The 23,358-nt window shown below is 49.2% G+C and overlaps 1 long non-coding RNA gene across 1 annotated transcript; it reads left to right on the forward strand.

Moving 5' to 3' along the window:
- Positions 1-13,759: 13,759 nt before the first annotated feature.
- Positions 13,760-15,929, forward strand: LOC108498272. Its single transcript, XR_001875130.1, has 3 exons — positions 13,760-13,792; positions 13,888-14,007; positions 15,631-15,929. It is a non-coding gene; the product is annotated as an uncharacterized LOC108498272 (long non-coding RNA).
- Positions 15,930-23,358: the final 7,429 nt, after the last annotated feature.

Consider the following 23,358-nt stretch of genomic DNA (forward strand, 5'->3'; position numbering starts at 1 on the left):
CACTGCGCTGGCCCTTGGAGCAGTAACCTTCAGGCAACCACGGGGTGCTTGCACATGGATGCTGAGATCCAGGCCCAGGCAGAGGACCAGGCTTGGGGAGCCTGTTCCTGAACCCAATCATCTGCTGGCATGATAAAGATCTTCAGACGGACAAGACAAATGAAGAGGTAGACAGAAACCCAGGAAAGGCGATTTGGGTTGCCAAGGGAGGACAGGTCTCCAAGAGGTCTGTGGGATGAGGGATCAGGAGGAGGGAAATGTTCTGCTGTTGCCAAGGAGAGCTTATCAGCATCAGGGAAAGCAGGGCACAGGGCCAGCCCTGTGCTTGAACCAGAGGACCAGAAACAGCCAGCAGTCATCGACAGCATGTCCAAAAAGCTCTGGGAATTGGGGGCAAGAAAGGAGTGGGTGAGAGCTGATGGGGTCTAAGGTAGAAGGGAAGAAAAACAGATCTGTCTGGGAAGGGAAGATCAAAGGGGAAAGAGGTAGGGAATCATAGTGCATGGAAAAATTCACTGCACCCCCACCTGCAAGCTCAGCCAAGCCTCCCACAGGCACCAGATGAGAGGCATCAGGAGCTAAAGCCCTAAACCAGCCAGCTCCGAAATCCTGGTAATGGCAGCAGCTCCCCTATAAAAAGGGGTCTGGCCTCCCAGAAATAATGTGGGCAATAACAAAGTGGAGCAGCCCTTAAATATCCATTTCCTCCACATAAATAACATGGCCTATAACTCTGGCTTTACATGCAAATATTTACAAGGCAGAGAATCTACAAAAGATAAACAACTTCTGGGCTACTTGGGACAGAGACAAGGAGCTTGGAAATGAGCTCCTCTTGCCTAAAGTAAGCAAGGTCCCTGGAAAAGAGAGATGGGTCCAGGGATCTGAACAACTAGCTGGCACCAGGGGCCACGTGCCTCTCTGAAAACACAGGCAGTCATTTGATGCCTGAGAGATCTTTTCTCTGCTGCCACAGGCCAGCTCGGAGCTGGTTGTATGCAGGACCTGGTGTTCATGGTAGGCTTTGCTGACAGTCAGAGGAAAGGCTGCAAACTCTCAGCTCTGCTTCTGCCAGGAGACAACCTGGGGATGATGGAGGAGCCAGGGTCCAGCAGCTGGAGGTCTGTGCCCATCCATGAAAGCCAGGCTTGTCTAACCCACCACCCTGCCCATACCAGCAGGTTCTTCACCAGGGCAAACATCTCAGCCTCGTGTGTGTTGTACTGGTTATGAGTCTCCCTGCCTCCAGCCCTCCCTGCCATCCTCCCTGGCACTGCTTCAACGTATCTTTGAGAGATGCATCGTTGCCAGACAACACCAACCCCAAGGAGACAGTCCCAAAAACGTGAGCAGCCCTGGCAGCTGGGGAAGCACCAGGCACACAGCAGCTGCAGAGTTTCTGAGATAATACCGTGCACAGTTTTGGATCCATTAAAAAATGCAAAGCTTTTTGACCCAATTCAAGATTGAACAAAAACAACAAACCCAGGCCCATGTATTAAATCCTCCAAGGTTTCTGGAGGCTCAGAGCAACTTTCTAGGAGCAAGGAATTCCCGCCGCGTCTATCCTCTGCACTCACCGCTCATTATTCTTAGCATGGAAATTTTTCCTACCATTTCCAGGAGGTGCTTTGAGCTGTTTTCAGCTCAAAATGTTCTGTGCAGGGAATCCAGATTGGACTTGGTAGGCAAGGATAACAGGAGGCTGCAAGCAGGAACAAAAATCCCTCACGACACACATACAGCATAAAGGCACCTCCAGACTCCAAGAGTTTACCACCTTCAGCCCACACCTTGCAGACTTCTTCTGAGCTTTACTGGTCAAGTTTTATTGAATTTAGCAGTGTGGGTCAGTGCAGGATCAGGGTGTGTGAGGGACAGGTACATCTGGGAGCTCGGGAGTGCTGCAGGACATGGCGGGCACCCACTCACCTCCCCCCTGCCTCGGCGCATCGGAGCAGATCAAACACAAACCCACAAGGGGGTTCCTCTCCGAAAACACTGTCATGGCTATTCCAGAAACAAAGGACAATTACAAGGGAAGACGCCTCCCTCTGCCTGGGGGAAATCAGATTGCTGCTTTCATATTTGGGCTGTGTCCTACCCATGTGCTGGGAGCCGGCGTGTTCCAACTCAGCGTGGCCGCAGCACGGGATAGATGGCTTGCCCATGGCACAGCTCAGGGCTTGGACAAGTCCCCAGCCCTCTCAGAGGGAATGAGGTGCAGGAGAAGGACCTACAGGGATTTCACAGCAGGCTCAGCCAGGGACAGACACAGAGATGTCTGGGGCAGACTAGGATGAAGGCAAGGGAAATTGTTTATAAAAGCGATGGATTTATCTTTCCAATTCTTACCTCTCGCCCCTAAAATGCAGGTTTCAACCCAAAGACATACAGGTCAAATTTGGAGACAAACCTCAGAAACAGAAATGAGAATGAAAATTTTAGACCTGACTTTTTTCCCTAGACATTTCTGAAAGAGAGCACTTTTCACTGAGGAAGCAAGCCAGCATGCTCAAACAAGAAGCAAAATGAAATGACCCCAAACAAATCAAATGGATTTTCATGGTTTGTTTCTTCCTCGGGGTGTGTGTGAAGAGAAAGGGATCACTGTCAGTCTCCTAGAGACATTATTTTAACTGTTCTACTTCAGACATCACATTGAAAAACTGAATTATTCAGAGCTCTAATTGCAGCTCTGAGGAGCACTTCCCTTCCTTGTGCACCATCCTGGTGCACAAACTGCCCACATCCAGGGCACAAACTGGTGTTTTTCTCCTCCTTTCCCAAGGGATACAGGCTCTACCCACACCCAGAGATCATTGGGTACATATTCCCAACAGCACATCACCCTAGGGGAAGAGGGTTTTACAGACAAGCGTGTGCGAGTCCGTACATGCGCAAATGAACTTAGTGGGATGGAAGGAAGCACAAGAAATAATGAATCCCCCTGCACTCACTAAGTCCAAACAAATAGACTGAACTGGGAGCCTGATTTGCATTGGTTTGATTGAAGATGTAATTTGCCACTGAATAAATATGGTTGCATCCAAATCAAACCTTTAGTCCCTCAGATGTTATAACTCTTTCCTCTCTTCCCTCAGGGCTTGCCAACCTTTAAGGCTGACCAAGGATGATGCATTACAAGAAGGAATGGACTTAAATAAGATAAGGGCAAGAATAGATATAAGTAAAGACTTTCCATAAGGAAGAAGGAGATGTTTAAAAAGACCTTAGAGAAAAGGTGCCATCACTAGAATGATCACAGCCAGTCCAGCCCCACATCCCTCACAGAAGATTATGGAGGTAATCACACACAGAGCTGGCCCTACATTCCAAGGGGCTGGGGCTCTGTTTTCCCAGCAGCCTCCTGCTCAGAGAACTTTATATCTACCAGAGCTCCCCTTGGTCTGTCCCATGGGTCCCCATGAGCGTAGGCAGCTCTCCTGGCACCACCACGTCACCATGGTTGCCCAAAGCAAGGCACATGACATCATATCCTCGGGGCAGGTGGGGGACATGCGGGTCTCAGTAAGCACACATTGCTAGGATGGGCCTCTGATAGAAATCCGAGCCCAAATTTAACGCTATCCAAATTGGGAAGCATTTCCCAGAGCTTTTCAGGAACTCAGAGCCTTGGCTCTGCTGTCTCTGCCCCAGTAAAGCCTGGTGAGGTTCAGAGCTTTCATCCTCTGCTTGTGTCTCCCTGGCTTATCACAGACACTCTGCTGCTGGAATTGACACTTGGATGCCTTCCTCAGGCTATCGCTGACTGGGTGAACCTGCTCCCCATCACAGACCCGCTACATGCTGAGCTCCCTCACTTGTTCTTTCCTCCCAATACCATATTTATGAGATCCCTCCAAGGTCTCTGTCAATCGCTCGGGCAGCCTTGGCCACACAGCAGCTACCAGAGCAGTGAGGATCCTGCCAGCCTCTCAGGCAGGCAGCAGAGGGGAACCAGGGCCCAGCAAGAACAGATTGACTGGGGGGCAGAGGAGGACATAGCCCCCATCCTCAGCAGCCTCATCTCAAGGGACACCATGGTCCTTCCCCTCTGCCTGCCCCCACAACCCACAGCTCAGCTGCATCCAGGTGTCAGGTAGGACAGCGCCGAGTAGAGAAGACACAAGCCAGTGCAAGAGAAAGAAGAATTACTGCACAAACATGAAAAATCTGGCATTATAGCTGGGGAGGAAGTTACTTGCACGTTACTGAGCAGCTCTTGGCTTTGCCCTGTGCCTGAAGCCCTGGAACTCACAGCCATGCTACGAATACACCAGGAATGAGCATCTCCTGGGCATGAATTCTACCCCCACACAGGCCTCACTGCTCCAACTGCAGCTTCCCAGTGCAGAGCATCCCTGGGAAGAGCAAGGATGCTCACAGCCTCAATTTATGTGAGGGAAATCCATCACAAGGCATGAAAGCCTTTCATTCAGGACAATTTGTTGCAGGAGTTATAAACTGAGGTGCTGGGAAGCCAATTGTCAGACCAGGAGCGCTGCAGATTGGTAAGGCAAAGAGGACTGCCCCTGCCAAAGAGCAACTTAATAAACATTCATTGGGTAGGTGGGGCTGTAAACAGCACATCTGCTCCCAAGCTGGGCAGGGGGAAGTGAAGGGGGCAGGGGTAGGCAGCCTAGTCCCTGGGCGCTGTTTGTAGCCTGGAGTCATCACTCAAAAGCAAGGACCATGGCACAGGCAACACCAAGGCCAGAGGAAGGGAGAAAGATTGATTATCCCATAAATCAATCGCCGGGCACTGATTACAAAATAAACCACCAGGGCAAAGGTCAAGTGCTTTGTTATATCACCCAGCCCACAAGATTTATTTACCACTTGGGCCATCAGTCCCTCTTGCCATCTATTACAGGGAGCTGCAGCTCTCCCTTCCCACCTTCGGGCATGGCTTTTGCCTACGGACACAACCAGCACAGACCTGCAGGCAGCAGCACAGGGCTTCAGAATCAGATCCAGCTGCTGGGACCAGGCAGGTACAGGCACTGATCCTGTAGGACCTACAGAGCCAGATCTATAACTCTGGGAAAGGTGACAGCCAGGCAGGACAGCCCTGCTGCAGGCAGCAGTAGTGGCTGAGGGTGCTCACCAAGTCCTCCGTCCCCACCAGCCTGCCTGGAAGCTGATCAGATCTCCACAGGGAAGATCAGAGGGACATGTCTCCTCTGCAAAGAGCCACAAGGCCTGGCTGGGGCCACCATGAAGAGATTCCCACAGCCGCTGGCCTCAGGGCGCACTTGTCATTTCTTTCTGGGCTCCAGGAACGATCAAACCCTTTGAGAGGATCAGCAACTTCCCAGCAGGGAAGCAGGGCCTCACTCCAAATCAGATCTGTACCCGGCCAAGCTTTCTATGCCCACTCCTACCATCTGAGTTCTGCATCCTTACAGGGAGAGCTGCAGAGATCATCTCACAGCACTCAACTGGAATTCAGCCTAAAAAACTTTATTTTTTCCCCCCTTCCCTTTCTAACTTTATATTTTAAACACAGGCAGCAGTAAGAGAAATTCCTGGCAGTATTGTTCATCTGTTTCCCATAAGCTGCTTGTCACTGACCACGAAAAGATTTTTCAGTCTGGCTCCCAAAATATAAAAAACCTAAAATGGACATTTTTGAGTCCTTCGCAACAACCGAAGGAGAATAACGTCAGAGCCGTATGATGTGTGTGCGTGTGTACTCGGAGGGTGGCAAAGAAATATCACAGGGAGGAGGAGAGGTGCCAGCCCGTGTGCCGTGGGCAGGGCGCCTTCTGCCTGCCTCCGACCGCACGGCCCGGGCGCTGCTGGGTGGGCTGCGAGCGCAGACAGCCTGGGCCAGGGCTGCTTCCACTTATGGATGTTCCCATGGACCATGAGGCTGTTACCCCATCCCCCTGCACCACGGTGCTCTGCCAAAATGGCTGCTGCAGTTGGCACTTGCCTGGGAGTTTATTTTTCCTTCCAAAGCACTGAATGTTTCAACTCCTATTTTAACCCATCTGCCAGCAGAGAGTGGAGGCTCCAGCTCGTGGGCCCAGCCACACGTTCCCACAGGGCGCACAGGACACCCCCATGCAGAGGGACACCACTGCACAGAGGGGACAGCTGAGGTGATGAATTGCAACACATAAAATCACAGGCTGGTTTGGGTTGTAAAAGACCTTAAACACCACCTCGTTCCAACCCCCCACCTTCCACTAGACCAGGTTGCTCCAAGCCCTGTCCAGCCTGGCCTTGAACACTTCCATGCTCCAAGCCTGGTGTAAGTCAGTGCTGTCACTAGAAAAACTTGTGTGATTTACCCTTGCTGGGGATAGTCCCCACAGGCACCTTGTGCCCCAGGGTAGGATTCATTCATCTTTTTTAGGGCAGCTTGTGGCCCTGCCAGTCACTGCTCTACTCCTGCCACCCTCTCAGTAAGGTCAAACACCACTCAACCTCAGTTGTCTCCAGCTTGAAAACGCAGGGCACCCTCTTCCCCAAGAGGTAAAGCCCCCATCCCTTCCTCTCCGAACTGTATCAAAAATATTCCCAGCCCTCCAGGACAACTCTATGTCTCAGCAGAATTCAAAAAGCACAAGGAGCCACGGTTGCTCCACTGGTCCCTGCTTCCCTGAGGAAGGCAGCACTCCATGGGAGAAGTCCTACCATTGGAGAGATGGGCATCTCTACCAGTAGCTGTGTTGATCTCAGGAATTATGTTCCCCCCTCCATGGGTGGGCTCCTCAGAGGATGGTGCTCATCTCAAGAGCTCCATTCTCATCCACAACCACCACCTTGACCTTGGTGGGGAAGGGTGTGATGGGCAGCCAGCCCCTCCTGCGCTCTTCCAAGGAACTCGATGGCAAAAATACATTATTCCAAGCATTTGGAGGCTTTTGCAAATCCCTTGAAGTCAACAGTATATTACTTTAAGGGCTTGGTATGTCTGCTCCTCTCCTGCAGGGGTTCTGACCTGCACACACATCAATCACTCCTATCACTTGGCCTGGCTCTGTGTTTCGGACGATGGCAACAAACCAAGGTCGGAGCGAGGCAGTTACATTCCCCATCCTTCCCTCTGCTCCTCCTGGCAGATTTAGAAGTTCACATTTAATCTGAAAGAGGGAAGATGGAGAGGAGCCTCAGCAGCTGCAGTTTCTGTAAATGTCAGGCTAGGAAGGAGATCTTAGCAAGCCTTAATACACTATGCAAATCCTCAGAGCATGACCGTGTGCTACCAGGGCTTTTTATTCCCCTCCGTGGTAATCAGAGAGACAGGGATTAAAAAGGGGAGTCACTACACAGCTAGCCAGTCCCTCTGCTTTACCAACCACTGTTTAAAGACCATATTGGGACATATGGGCCTAAGGGTCCACAAAGACCTCCAGGCAGAGGTGGGTGCTCGCCAAAGAATTTTACGTGCCTAAAGCTATTAGAAAGTGTACAAAGATGGTGAAGGGTCTAGAGGCGAAGCCATATGAGGAGTAGCTGAGGTCACTGGGTTTGTCCAGCCTGGAAAAGAGGAGGCTGAGATCAGACCTCATCAGGGTCTGCAGCTTCGGCACAAGGGCAGCAGAGGGGAAGGCACTGATCTCTGCTGTCTGTGACCATAGACAGGACCCAAGGGAACAGCTGGAGCTGTGTCAGGGAAGGTTTAAGTTGGATATTAGGAAAAGGTTTTTCACCCAGAGGGTGGTCAGGCACTGCAATGGGTTCCCCAGGGCAGTGGTCACAGCCCCGAGCCTGCCAGAGCTCAAGGAGTGTTTGGAAAACGCTCTCAGGCACACGGTGAGATTGTTGGGATGTCTATTCAGGGCCAGGAGTTGGACTTCAGTGATCCTTGTGGGTGCCTTCCCACTCAGGATATCCTATGATTCCCTACTTTGGAATATGTTTGGTGTATGTACAAGGGGATGAGAGACACGTGCATGCACTTGTCATGTGCGTGGCTGAAAGTGAGACTGTGCTCCATGGAGACAGGATGAGCAGGAGGCACTGCACAGTGTCTGGGTGTGCAGTTCTGTGCTCCTCTTTTTACAACTGCATATTTACATCTTTTTTTTTTTTTTTCTTTCCTTTACATGCCTTTTTTTTTTTTTTTTTTTTTTTTTTTAATGCATCAGGAAAGCTCCATCACTTTCCTTTCCTGTAATGATGTTGACCTGATTAAAATTTTTATTGGATTTTACAAAATAATTTCATACATACTGTTCCCTGGAGCACTGTGAAGTGGAGGGAAGGGGGGGGAGAGAGAAAGAGAGGAGAGAGTATATTAAGAATGAGGTGAAAAAGGAAAATATTTTATTTTACGCTGAAATAATGTTTCATGAATGAATAATAGATTAGAAATCTCACTCTTCTTTCTTCTAAATTTAAACAGTGCTCTTACAAGTGCCCCTGAAACATGTAGGCATGAAAAAGTCACCACTTGAGCATTTCAATTGCCTATTTCAATAGCAGCTTTGCTTTCCAGCAGCTTCCAACCCTTTTCACCATGTCTCAGCAGTAAGCAAGCCATGGTTAATGGGTTGCCAAGGCCTCAGAGATGAGCAAGAGCACAAGGACAGACCACAGCCCTCCTGGCTGTCCATGGCACTGTCATCAGTCGGCCCAGAGCAGCCCCTGCAGTCTGACTCCTGCTTTAGCTTGGTTCTTTAATACAAGACCAAAGTGGGTGGAGGGACCACACTGTCCCTCTCCTTTGGGAATGATGATGTGGGGTTGGTCCCAGGGACTCCTAAGAAATTCTCATTTATGAAGCCACAAAGACAGGCCCCAAACAGGGCGTTGTGGAGGTCCACACACCAGGATCTTGGTTCCTATTGCCAGAACCTGGATGAGCCTGATGTGCCCCAGGGGAGCTCATGGAGCAGGGCAGACCTCTGGGAAGCCTGAGGCAGATGAATCAGAAGTGACAAAGGAGGGTTTGAAAGTGGTGCTTTTTTGCTACTGTTTTCCTTCCTTGTGAAGGCAATGCCCTAAACAATAATGTTTTAGGCATAGAATTCTCACAGGTGTTTCAATCTGGTCCCTAGAAAGAATTCAGGTCTTTGCTGTTTGAGGAATGTTGTGGGGGTGATTTAGTTTCCCAGTTCCACTTCCATATATTTAAATTAGATTGCAAGCCCCTGTCCCAGGGACTAACTGTTGCCTTCCAGAGGAAGGCAGGCACTCCTGCAACAGGCAGCTTTGCATCCTGGGTCCCAGTGCAATAAAATAATCACCAAAAAAATGCTTTTCATGGAACATTTGCTTCAGGTGTCCTTTCAGGAGTACCCCCACAGGGCTGGCTTGCTTGGAAATTTAGTTTCCCTGGTGGCTGCTTATGAAATAAATATTTCAATGCTGCATCAATGGCTCAACAGAACCCCCCCCCAGGGGCAATAAGTCTCTGAGCTGAATATGATGCCAGTTGAGTGAATGAAACCAAGTGAGGGCTAAAGCACGTTACTCTGTGGGCACTGCTCGCAGCCAGCAGCTGAGACCATCTGCTGGTTCCTTGCTCTCTAGGTGGTTTTCAAGGTCACATTTCTGGAGGTATTAAGGTTGTCTGGGTAACCTTTAATATATGTTTTGGAATGAGTCTGTGGGGTAAGGGTTGAATTTTTTTCCCAGCATCGTGTTCTCTAGCAATTGCTGTTTGACATTTCCCCAGAGGTTTTAGTTTTATCCCTGCAGGGAGTGCTCAGATAAACTCCAGGTCAGGCCACCTCTGCAGTCCCCTAAATTCTGCCCTCCTGCCACTTGCCTGCCTGGGACAGGACTGCTGTTTTTACACAGCATTCTCTGTATGGTACAGGGAACAGTGCAAAGTGTCACCTCACCTCAAAACACAAGCAAAGCACCTGACCCCCAGCAGTACTGAGTGCCACACCTGGGATTTTGGAGGGCTCTGCACTCTGCCCTCAGAGCACCATCCCTCCTGCTCCTGCCATCTCCCACTGCACCACTGTCCTAAGGGACACATCCATGTGATTTCAGGATGTATCTGTCACCCACTACATCTTAATCCTGACTTCATTCCCACCTGAGTCCCTCCTGGGCAAAGGTTGGGGGCCAACCACAGTATGTGCAGGCTCTCAGCAAGCTGCCCCAACCGAGAGGCTGGCAGAGCAGAGATCTGGCAGCACTGAAAAGTATCTTGCAGAAGAAAGGGGTTTGCAGTGTAGCAAATAGGTAACTGATAAATACTACAGCAAGAAAAGTCCAAGCCCTGGATAAAAATGGCTTATGGTGTGAAGCTGTGCCCATTGTCCAAGAAATGGAGGGCACCTGTCACCACTGTTACACTGCCCCAAACTCAGCACAAACCCCTCATTCGTCCCTGACTGACTTTTATTTTGAGTTAAAGACAGTGACAAAGAAAAGAAGACTATAAAGCCTCTCCAAGAGGCAAAGCACAGCAATTCATCACAGTCTGAGTGGAGTGAGACACAAAATGGCAGCAGCTCCTGCAAGCAGGCAGAGCCAGCTCCTGCCTCCATGCTGCACAGTTTCTTCAGCCCTGGCTCAGGAAGGGGACAAGAAATTAGGGATATAAATTCCTACTCTGTAGGAATAGGCAAAAAGACAAGCCCACAGGCTCTAACCAAATCTGGATCTTTCTGGAATTCAGCTGTTAATCTATAGAAAGATGATTAAGTCTCTCCAAATATCCACATTTTACTCTCCCCAGTTTGTGAGGAGATAGAAGGAAGGTACAGTCCCTCTCTGCCAGGTGACTAGATCATACACAACACACAGCTCTGGGAATCTCATCCATGATCTGAAGGCCTACTTCCAGACTTCACAGCTTCATCTCCTCCCCTGGGAGCTCCTGGGAAGCCTCCAGCTTTGAAGCTCACATCCACATATCAGCAGCCCTCCATCCAGGCTCCCTGGAGCGCCTGCCTAGCAGCCAAGGGCAGTCCCCAGCTCACTGGCCACTGACTTGGCTCGTGTCTTGTCCCTAAATCACACATGCAGATGGGTTTAAACACATCAATTGATTTCCTAACCTCACATCTCCCTGTGAGCAGGGGCTGGAACAGCCATGTTACACAGGGGCAAACAGGAGAGGCATGGATTTGGGAACTGCTCCCAGACCAGTAAGGAGGGACAGGTCAACATCAGCTCCCACCAACCCATGCCATCAAAAGCCAACTCTTACGGGCAGAGATTTGGCAGCCAGTGTGTACAAAGAGCCTGTAGCCCACATCACAAAATACCATCATCACAAGTCGCATCTCTTGGCCTCCACCAAGGCAGCAGCACATTAACTGGATCCCTCGGCACACAGGGGAAGCTTGTGCTGTTGTTGCTGCTTCACCCTGGATAACAAGGGTTTTAATCTCAGGTTTGTCAACTTAGCACCTTGCCAGAACTAGGACTCATTTTTAGTATTAAAAAATAATGCATATTTATCAAACCCAGTCAGGCAGCGGGAGGGGAGGAACAGCTGGCAGCAGCCTCCCTCTCCCCATCTGACATGTGCTTGCCATTTTTCGCAGTTTCAACAGCTCTCCAGCTCTAGTCCTTATAATTACGATGAAAAACCCCTCACACTCAACCATAGTGCCTCGCAGCCAAGATGCCAATATGTTTCCACATAAAAGCCTCGTTCCAAAAAACCTAAAATTTCTCAGAGTCTCTGCTTTATTCCCATCCTCCCTTACATCATTGTATTCACATGGTGTTCAATTATTTACAAGCATACAAAACACTCCAGCTTGGATTCTCAACTGGTATTAATCAGTGAAGTGCCAGCTAAATCAACGGAGCTACAAAGATTTGCTCCAGAGAAGGATCTATCCTGCTGTCCCTGAAGACCCCTTCTTCCCTTCACAGCACACACTGGGAAGGAGAGGATAAAACACAGCTTTGGTTGCAGTTTTTTTAATTCCCTAAGTTTTACACACACATTAACACATGTTAATGCCCACGAAGACCTGCTCCCCACTGCTGACCTACTTCCCATTCACGTGCATTCAACACACTGGCCTCCCATGGCAGCCCCAGGTGTCCCTGGAAGCAGCCATCCACACCTTACCCAGAGCCCTGTGACAACACCAAGAGCCCTGTGCATGGGGCAGGCCCCTGGCTGTTAGGAGAACATGCTCAAATTAATTACAGCTCAGGCTTTCAGATTATTCAGCCAGGCCTGATGCTTCCTTGGACTGGTGCAGCATCATCTGTCTCCAGTCCGTTCCTTTCCCATGGCAGCACTTCCAAAGAGGCCCAAAGGGAGAGACTGGTAAGCACAGAGGGCTCACAGGCAGGATGCTCTCCTTCAGTGATGGTTGATCATTTCTAGCTTTCCAGACTCCATCATTTTAATTCAATGAGACCAAGAGAGCCCAAATCACAGATCAGAGAGGCCAATTCATTGGGATAGGCACAGGATACTCCTCTCTAGCTGTGGGACAATCTTCAATCAAATGAAGCTTTTCAGGGTGGATAAATCTCCACAGACAACTAAGTCTTCCACAAGACCAGGGCCAGCACAACCAATCCTTCAGTAAGTCTCTTTATCATGACTTCATGATCATACAAAAAGCAGAAACTGACTTTTGAAGGACACTTTGTTATTTACACCTTCAGAGGAGTCCATGAGAACATAATATGAGCGTAAAGAAAAGGTCTGGTCCCTTGAGAGCACAGACAGACTGGAGAATCGTGTGTGAAACCCTGGGGCACTGGGCAACTCATTAGAAGATAGGAGTTTAATTGTACTCCTATTACCATCCCTAGTTCACAAACTGGGGCCTCTCCATTCAAAAGCAGAAGGCCAAGGAAGTGCAGGAGACAGACACCAGGCTGGGTCTCACTGCACTGAACACAGTTTACTCATCCCTCGTGTACCAGCACCACAGCAGAGAGATGTCACAACGCCTTCATCATGACTGGAATCATAATATCCATGATTCACATGGAACGCTTTTTATACAAAGCGTCAAGATAAAAATAAAACGAAGAGGGAAAAACTTAACAAGAAACTTGTTTCGTTCCCTACAAGATGGATAAACCAAGACGAATGTAAACAGCTCAATTTGACCCAAATATTTTTTCGTTGCTGGGTAACCCCACAAAAAAAAATGTTGTTATCTCACTAGCATCTGTGGAGATTAGATGGAAGGGAACTTTAAACAAACATTCACTGTCATTCCTTGTTTGAGGAATTTCAGCCCGGACACAACTCTTGGGACTGCTGCTCTTGCAGCACCCCAATCCCTTTCCAGAGGGAGCAAACAGCTGAGGAGGGCAGGAAGCATCTGTAATATCTCCAACACATGGACATGCTGTTGACATGAAACATTTGGGTTTACATGGAACATTTGGGTTTACATGGAACATTTGGGTTTACATGGAACATTTGGGTTTACATGGAACATTTGGGTTTACATGGAACATTTGGGTTTACATGGAACATTTGGGTTTACAGCTTTCCAAACTCTTCCAAGAGAACGATGGGGCTGCTCTGGGAAGGCTCCGAGCAGGAATCACAGGCTCAGGCCTTGCCTACAGCAGGAGGTGGGAGGAGGGGTAGTCACAGCAGATGGCTGTGAGCCATTTTGGGTGGCAGTAGGCACCCGCCGAGGGGCTCAGACTTCACAACCCACACTGGCTGCCATATGTTGCGACAGTGGCTCATCATCACACAGGACACAATTTATAGCCTCTCTCATGGCTGAGAGTACCACACTACCTCTCACTGCCCTCCATTAGTACAATCATCTCTCCACCAAGCATCTCCTAGTACCTCGCTATCACGTTTACTGATTTTTTTTCATGTTTCTGTAGGGAGATCTGATAGATCATCTGAGAGATTCAGGTACGAGGTTTTAGTCTCATTTGTGCTCTGGAGGTCAGGCCTGCTTGCTCCTTTACTCCCTCCCAACAGATAAGCACTATCTCAACAACACACAGATGCTATTAGAGATCACCTTGGCCACTGCTAAGCTGTGCAGCATTCCTGCCAAGTGCATCCCTGAGTTGGAAGCATGTGGCAAGCAAGGCTGTGCCTGTGACACTGGGAGCTCGGAACAGGTAAGGTGGGAGATTAGGGCTCTGAAAATAGCAGTACTTCCAGCAACAGCAGGCTTCCTTGTTGAATTCCTCCTGGAGAAACTCAGGGAAATGAGAGCAGCAGGGAAAGAAAGCTTGGGAGGTGGCAGGATGGAAATCAGTCTTCCATCAGCCAGGGCTCAGAGGGAGAGGATGCCACTGGTACCTGGCAATAGGCTGCACTGACACAGTGTGCACGAGGGACAGAGTGAAGGTACAGCATTGCTGTGCTCTTTGTGCCCGTGTTATACAGCAGCAGCAACATAACCCCAGTGCTGTGGCATCATGGCAGGGCAACCCTGCAGCCCAGAGAGCTCCAGAGATGGGGACAGTAGGATGCCTTAGCCCAGCCTGAGAGCAGGGCCTCAGGTCCCCAGGATGGGGGAGTCTCTCGCACCTCTGGAGGACCCTTTGTACAACATGACAGTCCGCTCAAAACACGCAGAGTCAGTCACATACAAGTTCCTGGGCTGGACCTTCTGCCCCATGAGAGCAATAAGTGTGGTCTGATCACCACCCTGTCACCAAAAGGAGCAGAGCACCCTGAACCACTGGTTTACATCCCACCTGGGTCAGCCCAGCTGCCAAACTAAAGGCTCAGACAATTTGCTCTGTAAGGGTCCTTAAAATATCAATTCAGCACAAGCATTACAGCTCCCACCAGGCTCTGAGGGAGGACAGTCATCCACACTTGTGCTAGGCAATAGCAGTTGCATCTCCTGGATTTATGGAGAAGCTGGGATATTTTTAACATTTTGAAAGAAACAGCCACACAGTGTTGGTTATTTTAACTCAGTACAGTCCACACAGTCAGGCCAGCCCTACATGTCCATTTGCTGGTGCCCAAGCCCTCCTTCCACAGCAACTGCTGACTCTGGCCTGGTTTTGTCTCACAGCAGCTGCATTTTAATCCTCAGGTGATGCATCTCCTCGCCAGGCACAGCCAGAGAGCTTCCTGAAGGAAGCAATTACAGAAATTGAGCTCACCCAAACAATTAAAAAAGCTGAGATATATGTCAAAGCTTCAGGTTTTCCCTCTACTATGCCTAGAACCTGCATCAGACCAAAATGCACCAGTGGGAGCAGACTTTACCCTTCTCCAGGTGCTGCCTGAGCCTCCACCCATGCTGACAGCTCTCTGGGCTAGCCCAGAAGCTCCAATTCACCTAGGAAGTCAGCCCAGCCCAGCTATCCTATTTAGACTGAATCAACCAGTTCCATAAAGGAAGTGGTATTGGTTACACCAGTGCAGACTGGAGCCTGGGAGCACAATTTTCAGCCCTGGAAATCAGAGACTTCTGTCTGCTCACAGCCTGCTAAAAAGCTGTGTTCCTCCTGCCCTACCTGACAGCTACACACACAGCCAGCTCCATAATCCCCAGCAAAGCACATCTCAGCTGCAACTTAATCTGAACTTCTACTTCAGCTCTCACCGACAGCTCAAGTGAAAATGAAAAGCAACTGATAAAGGAAAACCCAAAAAAGTGCAGCAGGTGGTGAGGGGGCCAGAGGCAGGGAATGTGACTGGAAGGAGCAATGCACTGCTAGATCTGTGCTGGCAAACATTAATTGCTTTTAAAGTATTCCAGTGCTTTCCTTCCCCAGTGGCTGCAGAGTTTCTGCTCGCTCTCCAGTGACTAAGGAGGAGAGGAAAACCCAGAGTGCATGAGAAGACCAAACCCAGGAACTGAGCATCCACAAAGTGACCCCACAGTGGACAACAAGAAGCTTCAGTGACCCTGAATGAAGCTGCTGACATTTCTTTTGAGCACCATTGCAGAGCAAATCTACCAAGTCACCTCAGCCTTCTCTGGGGGAATCTGAACCACTTGAATTTCTACTCAAGCACATGATTTGCTTCTGATTAGAGACATGCCTAGGAAAAAACATAAATAAAGCAAGCATAGCCCAGATGTTTTGCCCCAGATTCAGCTGCATTTCTGAGGCTCTAAAGAACAGAGGAATGACCTTCTCCTCTGTCCTGCTGCCCCCATGCCCCTGGATCCAGTCACTTCCAGCTCTCAGAGATGGGCCCCACTGCCAGTCAGCACATCCTCTGCTATCAACACCCTCATTACAAAGCTGGCTTTGTGCATCCCTCTGCTGCTTTGTGACCTGGAGAGGCCAGGACTGGTAAAGCACAACCACCACCAGGCACCACTCCTCAGGTGTCACAAGTATCATCTACAAGTGTACCCATCCTCTCCAACCTCTCCCTACAACAGAGTCCTGAGCCAGCATCAGGCTTCAGGTTCAGACCCTCAACCCTTCAGCAGATCTCCTCTGTGAGAATCTCACCCAGCATCACACATATGATCCCATAGCAGCCACAGAAAAGCAAGTTAATAACCTGTCTTAGCTAAACCTTCCTCCAAGTGGGCAGGAATTGGTGCTGCCATTTTTGCTGCTGTTGTCATGCCAGCACTGTAATGTTTTTTGTGAGATCTTAGAGGAAAGGGACTAAGGAAATGGCATCTCATCCTGCCTTTCCATAGCCAAGTCTCATCATGAGAGAAGGGAAAAAGAAGCATCATCATTTTTAACACAGGAGAAAGTAATTGCTGCTACAGCAACACAAAAAGCTCACCTTCCACTCAGGACAGCTGGTCAGCACCCCAAGGGCTGCTGTAGTGTGGGATGATCTGGGACTGAATGCTGTCATTGCCTGCAAGGAGACAACCAGGATGTTGTGAGCAAGGGGGGACTGAACCCCAGATCACTCTTCCAAAAGAAGAGTGAAAAGCAAGTCCCCTGAAGCCCCTGTGACAGCACCACATCCATGGCCACCGTGCAGTCAAGCCACTAGGATGTGACAAAACACCACCAAGGGGACGTGAACAAACACCCACCCCATCACCACGGGGGTGCTGAGGAGCAACAAGCCATTTGGGGTCCAGGAGAGACACTTCAGGGGCAGTGGCCAACAACACAAGGCACGTACTGCAGATAGGAAGCTGTCATGCCTTCATACACACTGCCCTGTTTCCCTGAAGACCCAATTCCAAGCCCTCCAAAAATCAATGAGATAACAAGGAGATGAGTTGCAGCCAATATGGATTTGTCAAGAGCAAATCACATCAAGCCCATCTATCTCCTGCCTGTACAACAGGCTTCCAGCAGAGCACTCCCTGTCAGACACCTCCACTCCAGCAAGGCTCTTGGTGCTGCCCAGTCTGCTGTTCCCACAAGCAAGGAGGATGTGGGCTGAAGAGAAACAGCAACAAGGAAGGCAAAAAACTGCTCAGAGAGAGGGGTAGAGGGCAGGTATAAGTGGTGTCCTCTGCTACAAAGGAAGAGCATGTTGACAAACAGGATTTTGTAGGCGCCTGTCACATGCCCACCATCTTCAGAGCTTCTGCTACTGGCCCGGATGAAGGAGCAAAAAGGAAACTTATTAAATTCACAGGCAGCATGAGAGTGGAAAGAACTGCAGGTTCTTTTAGAAAACAGGACTAGAAGGTGCTAGTATCTCAATGAATCATCCTCTTTTTTTCCCAGGCAGATACAATGGCCAGGTTTTTCTCTCCAGCAGGAATAATCAGCTGTCCAAGAACAAGCGTCCAAATAGAAAGAACAAGTTTTCAGGGACTCGCTTCACTACTCTTGCCTATCAAGGGCTACTGATGCTACAAGGACCTGTGGCCTCTTGCTCTTAACCTTATGACAGTACTGGGTAGGGTTCAAGACAGACTAGCAGCATGTTGCATTAGGCAGACATCTTCTCAGAGATCTCTTTCCTAGCAGCTTGCAAACAGAATCAGTATCAAGCCCAAAGGCCCTGAACAGGATCAGAAAACATGAATTCCCACTCCCAGGCTGCTCTTTATCTACTGCATCACTGTCACCTTGTTGCAACTGGCACATCGACTGCCTCTTCCGAGAGCTGCTTTCAGCAGGAAAGACGTTCCTGTGCCAGCAGCACATCATGCTAATGCTGACAGCCAAGCACATGCTACATCTCACTGCTGTGCACACCATATATGTTTCATAAAGTTGTCTCAACTGCCTGCTCAGACCCTCCCCATAACCAGCTGCACCTGATTCTACTGTCAAGTGACTTTCCCCTTCCCCTGTGATGACTCACACTGTTTTAACCTGTACCCTCTGCAAGACAAGGACTTCCCATCTCCAGTTCAGTTTGTCACTAGAAGCAAGCAAAGCACAGGTGCCTGCAAAAATAACGAGCCAGCATCTCCAGATGTGGCTCTTTTTATGGAAAACCGTGGCCAAGCCCCTGCAACGAGCTACATTTGTGGCCTGCAGGGAAGAGACACTTGAAGCCATTCTCAACATGAGAGGGCTTTTCCCTTTGACCATATATTTGGTTTATCTCAATGTAAGCTGGTGGGGAACTGGACCTTGCAGCCTTGGGGACTCTGATGTTCCGGATAAGTTCATTCACTGCCAGAATAAGAAAGCAGAGTTTCCAAATAAGTGACATTTCTCTTCCTTTAGCAGCCAATTGTAGGGAAGACTGTGAAGTAGCAGTGGATTGATCAGGCTCCTATGGAGGTGACTAATGGGAAGATGATCCAACAGCTACTGCAGATGAATAGATGGCATTGCCCCCCACAGCTGCCTTTGCAGAGACACCTCCCTCACATGTAATGAGGGAATCCTTGTACCACACTCACCCTGTCTACATCTCCCAGGGACATATTTTTGCCATGTGCTCCAAGAAGCCAGGATGGGAAGCAAACACTTGAAATGAAAGCAGGAGAATCAGGTCATGGAAGGAAAGTCAGCATCACACTTCAGGTTCAGAAGCACCCAGTCAGCTGGCAAAATCCTCTCCACTGGTGTGGATGTGAGCAATGGGTATTGACAAGGCAGATTACACAGAGCATCACCCAGACCACAGGCTTTTAGCACCCTGTGGAGCATGATTGAATGCAGTCTTATCCCCCCAAAATAAAGTCTGAAATAAAACGTTGCAGCAGGAATTATAGTGAGACTTGGGGTCATCCCGAGGCAGGTCTCTTCATGGTGAGGGGCAAGACAACCCATGCATCAGGAACTTAACCAAATTTAAAGAAAGGTCATGAGAAGAGACAAAGAGGATGAACTGGCGTGTATTTATGAGCCAGCACAAAAGACAGGAGGAAGATCAAGCTGTAAAAGCAAGGCATTAGCACCTCTCTAATCAGCATAAATCTGTGAGGATCTGCCATCTCTCTCAGCAGCACTTACTGCGGTTTCTCTCCTGAAGGATGGGCTATACAGGTACACCTGTACACACTCCTTCCAACTAAGAGCTCACAGCTTCTGACAGCCTTGGAGCAGTGAGGTGAGGCTCCACAGCCTGCCGTTGCATTTTCCCTTCAGAAGAGCCTGGGCATCATTAACACTGCTAAAAAGCCTCTGATGTTTAAAGCAGGACTGTCATTGCTTCTGTCAGTCACACAGATGCCAATGCCACAAGGGTGCCCTAGAATTCAGACAAGGTCAGCTGGGAGCTGAATAGAAGGTACAGGCTGTGTAAATTCACCTCAGAAATGGCCCTGAGCACTGGAAGTCAGGGGTTAGTGTGCCACTGGCAAGTCTGTTCAGTTCTTAGGTTCCTCACACCCCTTGCTGCCATCAAGATACTATGTCAGGGCACCTGTGATCCACACTATTAACACCAGGATGTCAGCTCATCCCCGCCTGAGAACAGCAGCACAGCCACAGTTATTCATGCCTTTTGCCACCTCTCAGCTAGACCATAACAACATGACAGCCCTGCAGCGTGTAAGAAGCTCTATCCAAAATATGCTCTGCACCCCAAGTGCTCTGTAATCCTGTTACCACACCCACACCAAGCTGGTCCCCTGCCTCCCAGCTCCTGATCCAGAGGTCCAGGAGAAACCTGACTCAAGGCTTTGGCCCTCATGTCCCTGCAGCTTCAGCAGCAGAGCTAAGGCTGCTTCCCAGGGTGGAGTGCTGGGCATGACACATGGATCACCACAGAGCACCAGCAGATCCCGAGGGCTGATCCCATCCATCCACAGTAGAACCTCCTCATCCTGCCTTGAGCTGTCACTGCCCAGGGAGCACAGGTTATCAGACAGATTTCCTGCAAAAACAGCTGGGTTCATCTGTGCTACCTGGTCTGATAGAAATGCACCACGATATGTGAATTTAAAGGAAATACTCTAGAACATGACTTTCCACTGCAGGCATTTAACCCCGGGGACGACACTGAAATATCCAGACCCTGAGAGATGCAGACACATTCACTGTCATGCATGACTCAAATATCTCAGTTATACACCCTCAGAGCACAGGAAGCTCTGTCTGCAGCCCACGCTAATGGTGGAGAGTTTATGAATTCTCAGTCAGCCTGCTCAGCCATATCAAATTAGCATGGGAGTTGTTTGGTTCCTTTGGAACAGGACTGGGACAGGTTATTTGGAACAGGACAGGTATTACAGACATGAAAGAGAGATGTGAGCTCTGCACTGCAAGCAGTGATTATCGTGGCATGAAGTGACACAAAGATATGGTGTTTGAGCCTCTGCTGAGCTCATACAGTTCTCTTAAGGCTTCCCTCCATCATCTGTAAAGACAAGGATAACTTGGCTCACCTATCAAACTCCTATTTACATCACCTAAAAAGAATAAAGGTCTAGTCCCATGAGGTTCTGATTCACTCTGCTGAAGGTGCCTTATTCTTTTAAGACAAGTTAATGGGAGCTGTGATACAAAGCAATCCACCTTGTCTGGATGTGCTGGAAGAGATGACTTATGAAGAAAGGCAGCCTCAACACCTCACCTTGCAGACTCCCAAACATTTCTATAGGCCTTTTCTCTACCTGCCTCTGCCAATTTTCACCATGAGCTGTACTACATTATTATCACTTCTCTAAAGGTTCATCCTCATGCTCCAAGCTCATCTCAGGCTGCCTAAATGCCAGCCGGTGCAGGCAGAGAGCCATTAGCACTGCAGTGCTGTTATTGCTGCTGCCTGGGCTGGAATTAATGCTGCTCAGCCACAGAGCAGTGAAAATATTGACTTTCCAGCTAATCAAACCAAATTCCATGAAAGCTACAACTTCAAACTTCAAAAAAAATCCATCAATGATTTATAAATATTTGAAAGCGCCAGATTGATTGCATCTGGATTACTGCTGCAGAGGGGGCTCAGGGCTGGCTGAGGAGGAGATGGACTAGACAGCTGCTCAGACCTAATGTCATGTATCACCCTGCACCACCAGGACTGCACAGACCTTCCCAGCCTCAGTCAGAGGAGGAGCACTGTTATCCCAGTGCTGTGTTACATGTGTTGGTGTAGCCCCACTGGCTCCAGAGTGCCCAGCCTACAGGCAGAACGCACTATCCCAGCTGCTGGAACCACAAAGATTAGAAGCCTAATAACCTGGTTGTTCAATTTCTGACTCTGGAATAAAAAAATATGTATATTCCAACCGCCTTCACCCATTTCCTGCCCGTCAATCAGGCTGCTGGCACCCCCAGAAGATGCCAAACTTCAGTTGGCCTCATGGGAAGTGAGAGGACTTTTTAGCCTGGCTTTCTCTACACCCAGCCCAGCCATCCTATCTTCATGCCATCCTTCCAGACAAGGAGGAATATTTTATTATCCCAAAAACCTTTCCAAGGGGAACAAAATACAGGAAATTACACAAGATGCAACAAGTCAAGATGATCTATTTTTATTTCACCCCACAGAGAATTCCAGCTTGGACAGGGGGAACTTTTTGGAAGGAAACACAATAAATAACTTCAGCTGCATCGCAGGTGGTCTGTGCTGCAAAGAAGTTGGTTTGCAAAGCCATTGCAGGCTGCCTTTGTCCTCCAGGTCTCTGGAGCTACATTTGTACACAAGAGAAGCCAGCACAAAGTCCTCACCTCTGAAACCATATATCCAGCACTTGAAATCAAGAGGGGAAACAGAGGCCTACAAATCTTATCCTGAAACACAAAACTCTCCTTCTTTAGCAAATGCTGGGAGGACAGAGTCCTTCAGTGCAGGGCAGACAAGTAACAGAAGAGGCCCAAGGGCCAAGGTGGGTGCAGGGGCTGTGCTGAGCCCAGCATCCTACAGCTGTGCCTCAAACCTCAGTGACTGCCCTGGTAGGAAACAAATGCTGACTGAAGTGCTGTGATTTCAGCATTCAGAGTCTCTCCTCCATAATCCTCTCTGTAATCCTGTGAGCTAACACAGCTCCACGCCGCAGCCTCTCCCTTGGTGGGAGCGCTGGTGACTCCACGGGGTCTGCAGCTGAGAGCTGGGAGAGCTCTGCACCTGCACAAGCCTGATCTTTGTACCAGGCAAGCAGCAAGGTTCAGCCCTCTCCCCAGAGGCTGGCAGTATTCTGTCAGACATGCCAAGAGACCCAGCTTTCCCAGGAACACTGTATCTACTTCCACATGGAAAGGCACATGAAAACCTTAGTTCACTGAGTCAGGTACCTCATGTCCCTGTTGTGCACACAGAGTGCAGTGCAGATGTGCTGTCCCACACCATAAGGGATAAATCTGCCCCTGATCCTTTATAGAGGCAAAGCTCCCAGAGTCTGCCAGCTTCTTGAGCACAGACCCTGACAAGAAGGAAAATACTTGGCTGCCAGCTTTCTCCAATTTCCAATCCCCACCAAGCTCAAGATCTGGGCAAAGGGCTTCTCCCTTCCTGGCATCAAACACAGTGGACAGGGCACCTCAGTACTCAAAACACTGCTTGCACTGTTTGGTTGATGGCTGGAGTGAAACCATGACACACTGAAAGAAGGAAATTAAACCACTCATTTCTTTCTCACCACTGAAAATAAAGTAGGGCCCTAAGGTAGTAGTTCCAGACACAAGATTAGAAAACATTCCTTGCCCATAACCTTCCTGGAGCAAGCCTTCCCATCTTTTTACACCAGAGTAAAGATATCTTAAACACAGCTCATTCCAGAGCACTGCTGGTTCCTCCCCAAATGCCTAAGAATAGTCTCACCCTGTATGTATTTAAAGATTTTTCCCTAATCAGGAAAGAAACAGGATAATCACTTGAAGTAATTTAGTGAACTAGTTAAGATTCACAAAAACATCGACTTCATTTGGCAGGATGGCACATACATCGGTCTGACCCCCAGTGCCCATGTCAGGAGTCTGAGGGCAGGGCTGCATCTCGGTTCTGTGCCACTGCAGTGCCACAGACGGGGGTTCCCGTACCACAAACAAGGATCACAACTGCCACGACAGCCAGCAAAGCAGCAAACACACAAATACTGCCTGGGTTTTCTGCCACAGCTGCCTTGGCCAGTGACACTGCCTTGTAAGAGACTGCATGAGGAGGAAGAGGAGGAGAGGTCCCTGGTAGTGCCACATAACCAACAGCACTTGTCTCAA

Source organism: Lepidothrix coronata, unplaced genomic scaffold (assembly GCF_001604755.1).
Source record: "Lepidothrix coronata isolate B3197 unplaced genomic scaffold, Lepidothrix_coronata-1.0 Scaffold58, whole genome shotgun sequence".
Lineage (NCBI taxonomy): Eukaryota > Metazoa > Chordata > Aves > Passeriformes > Pipridae > Lepidothrix > Lepidothrix coronata.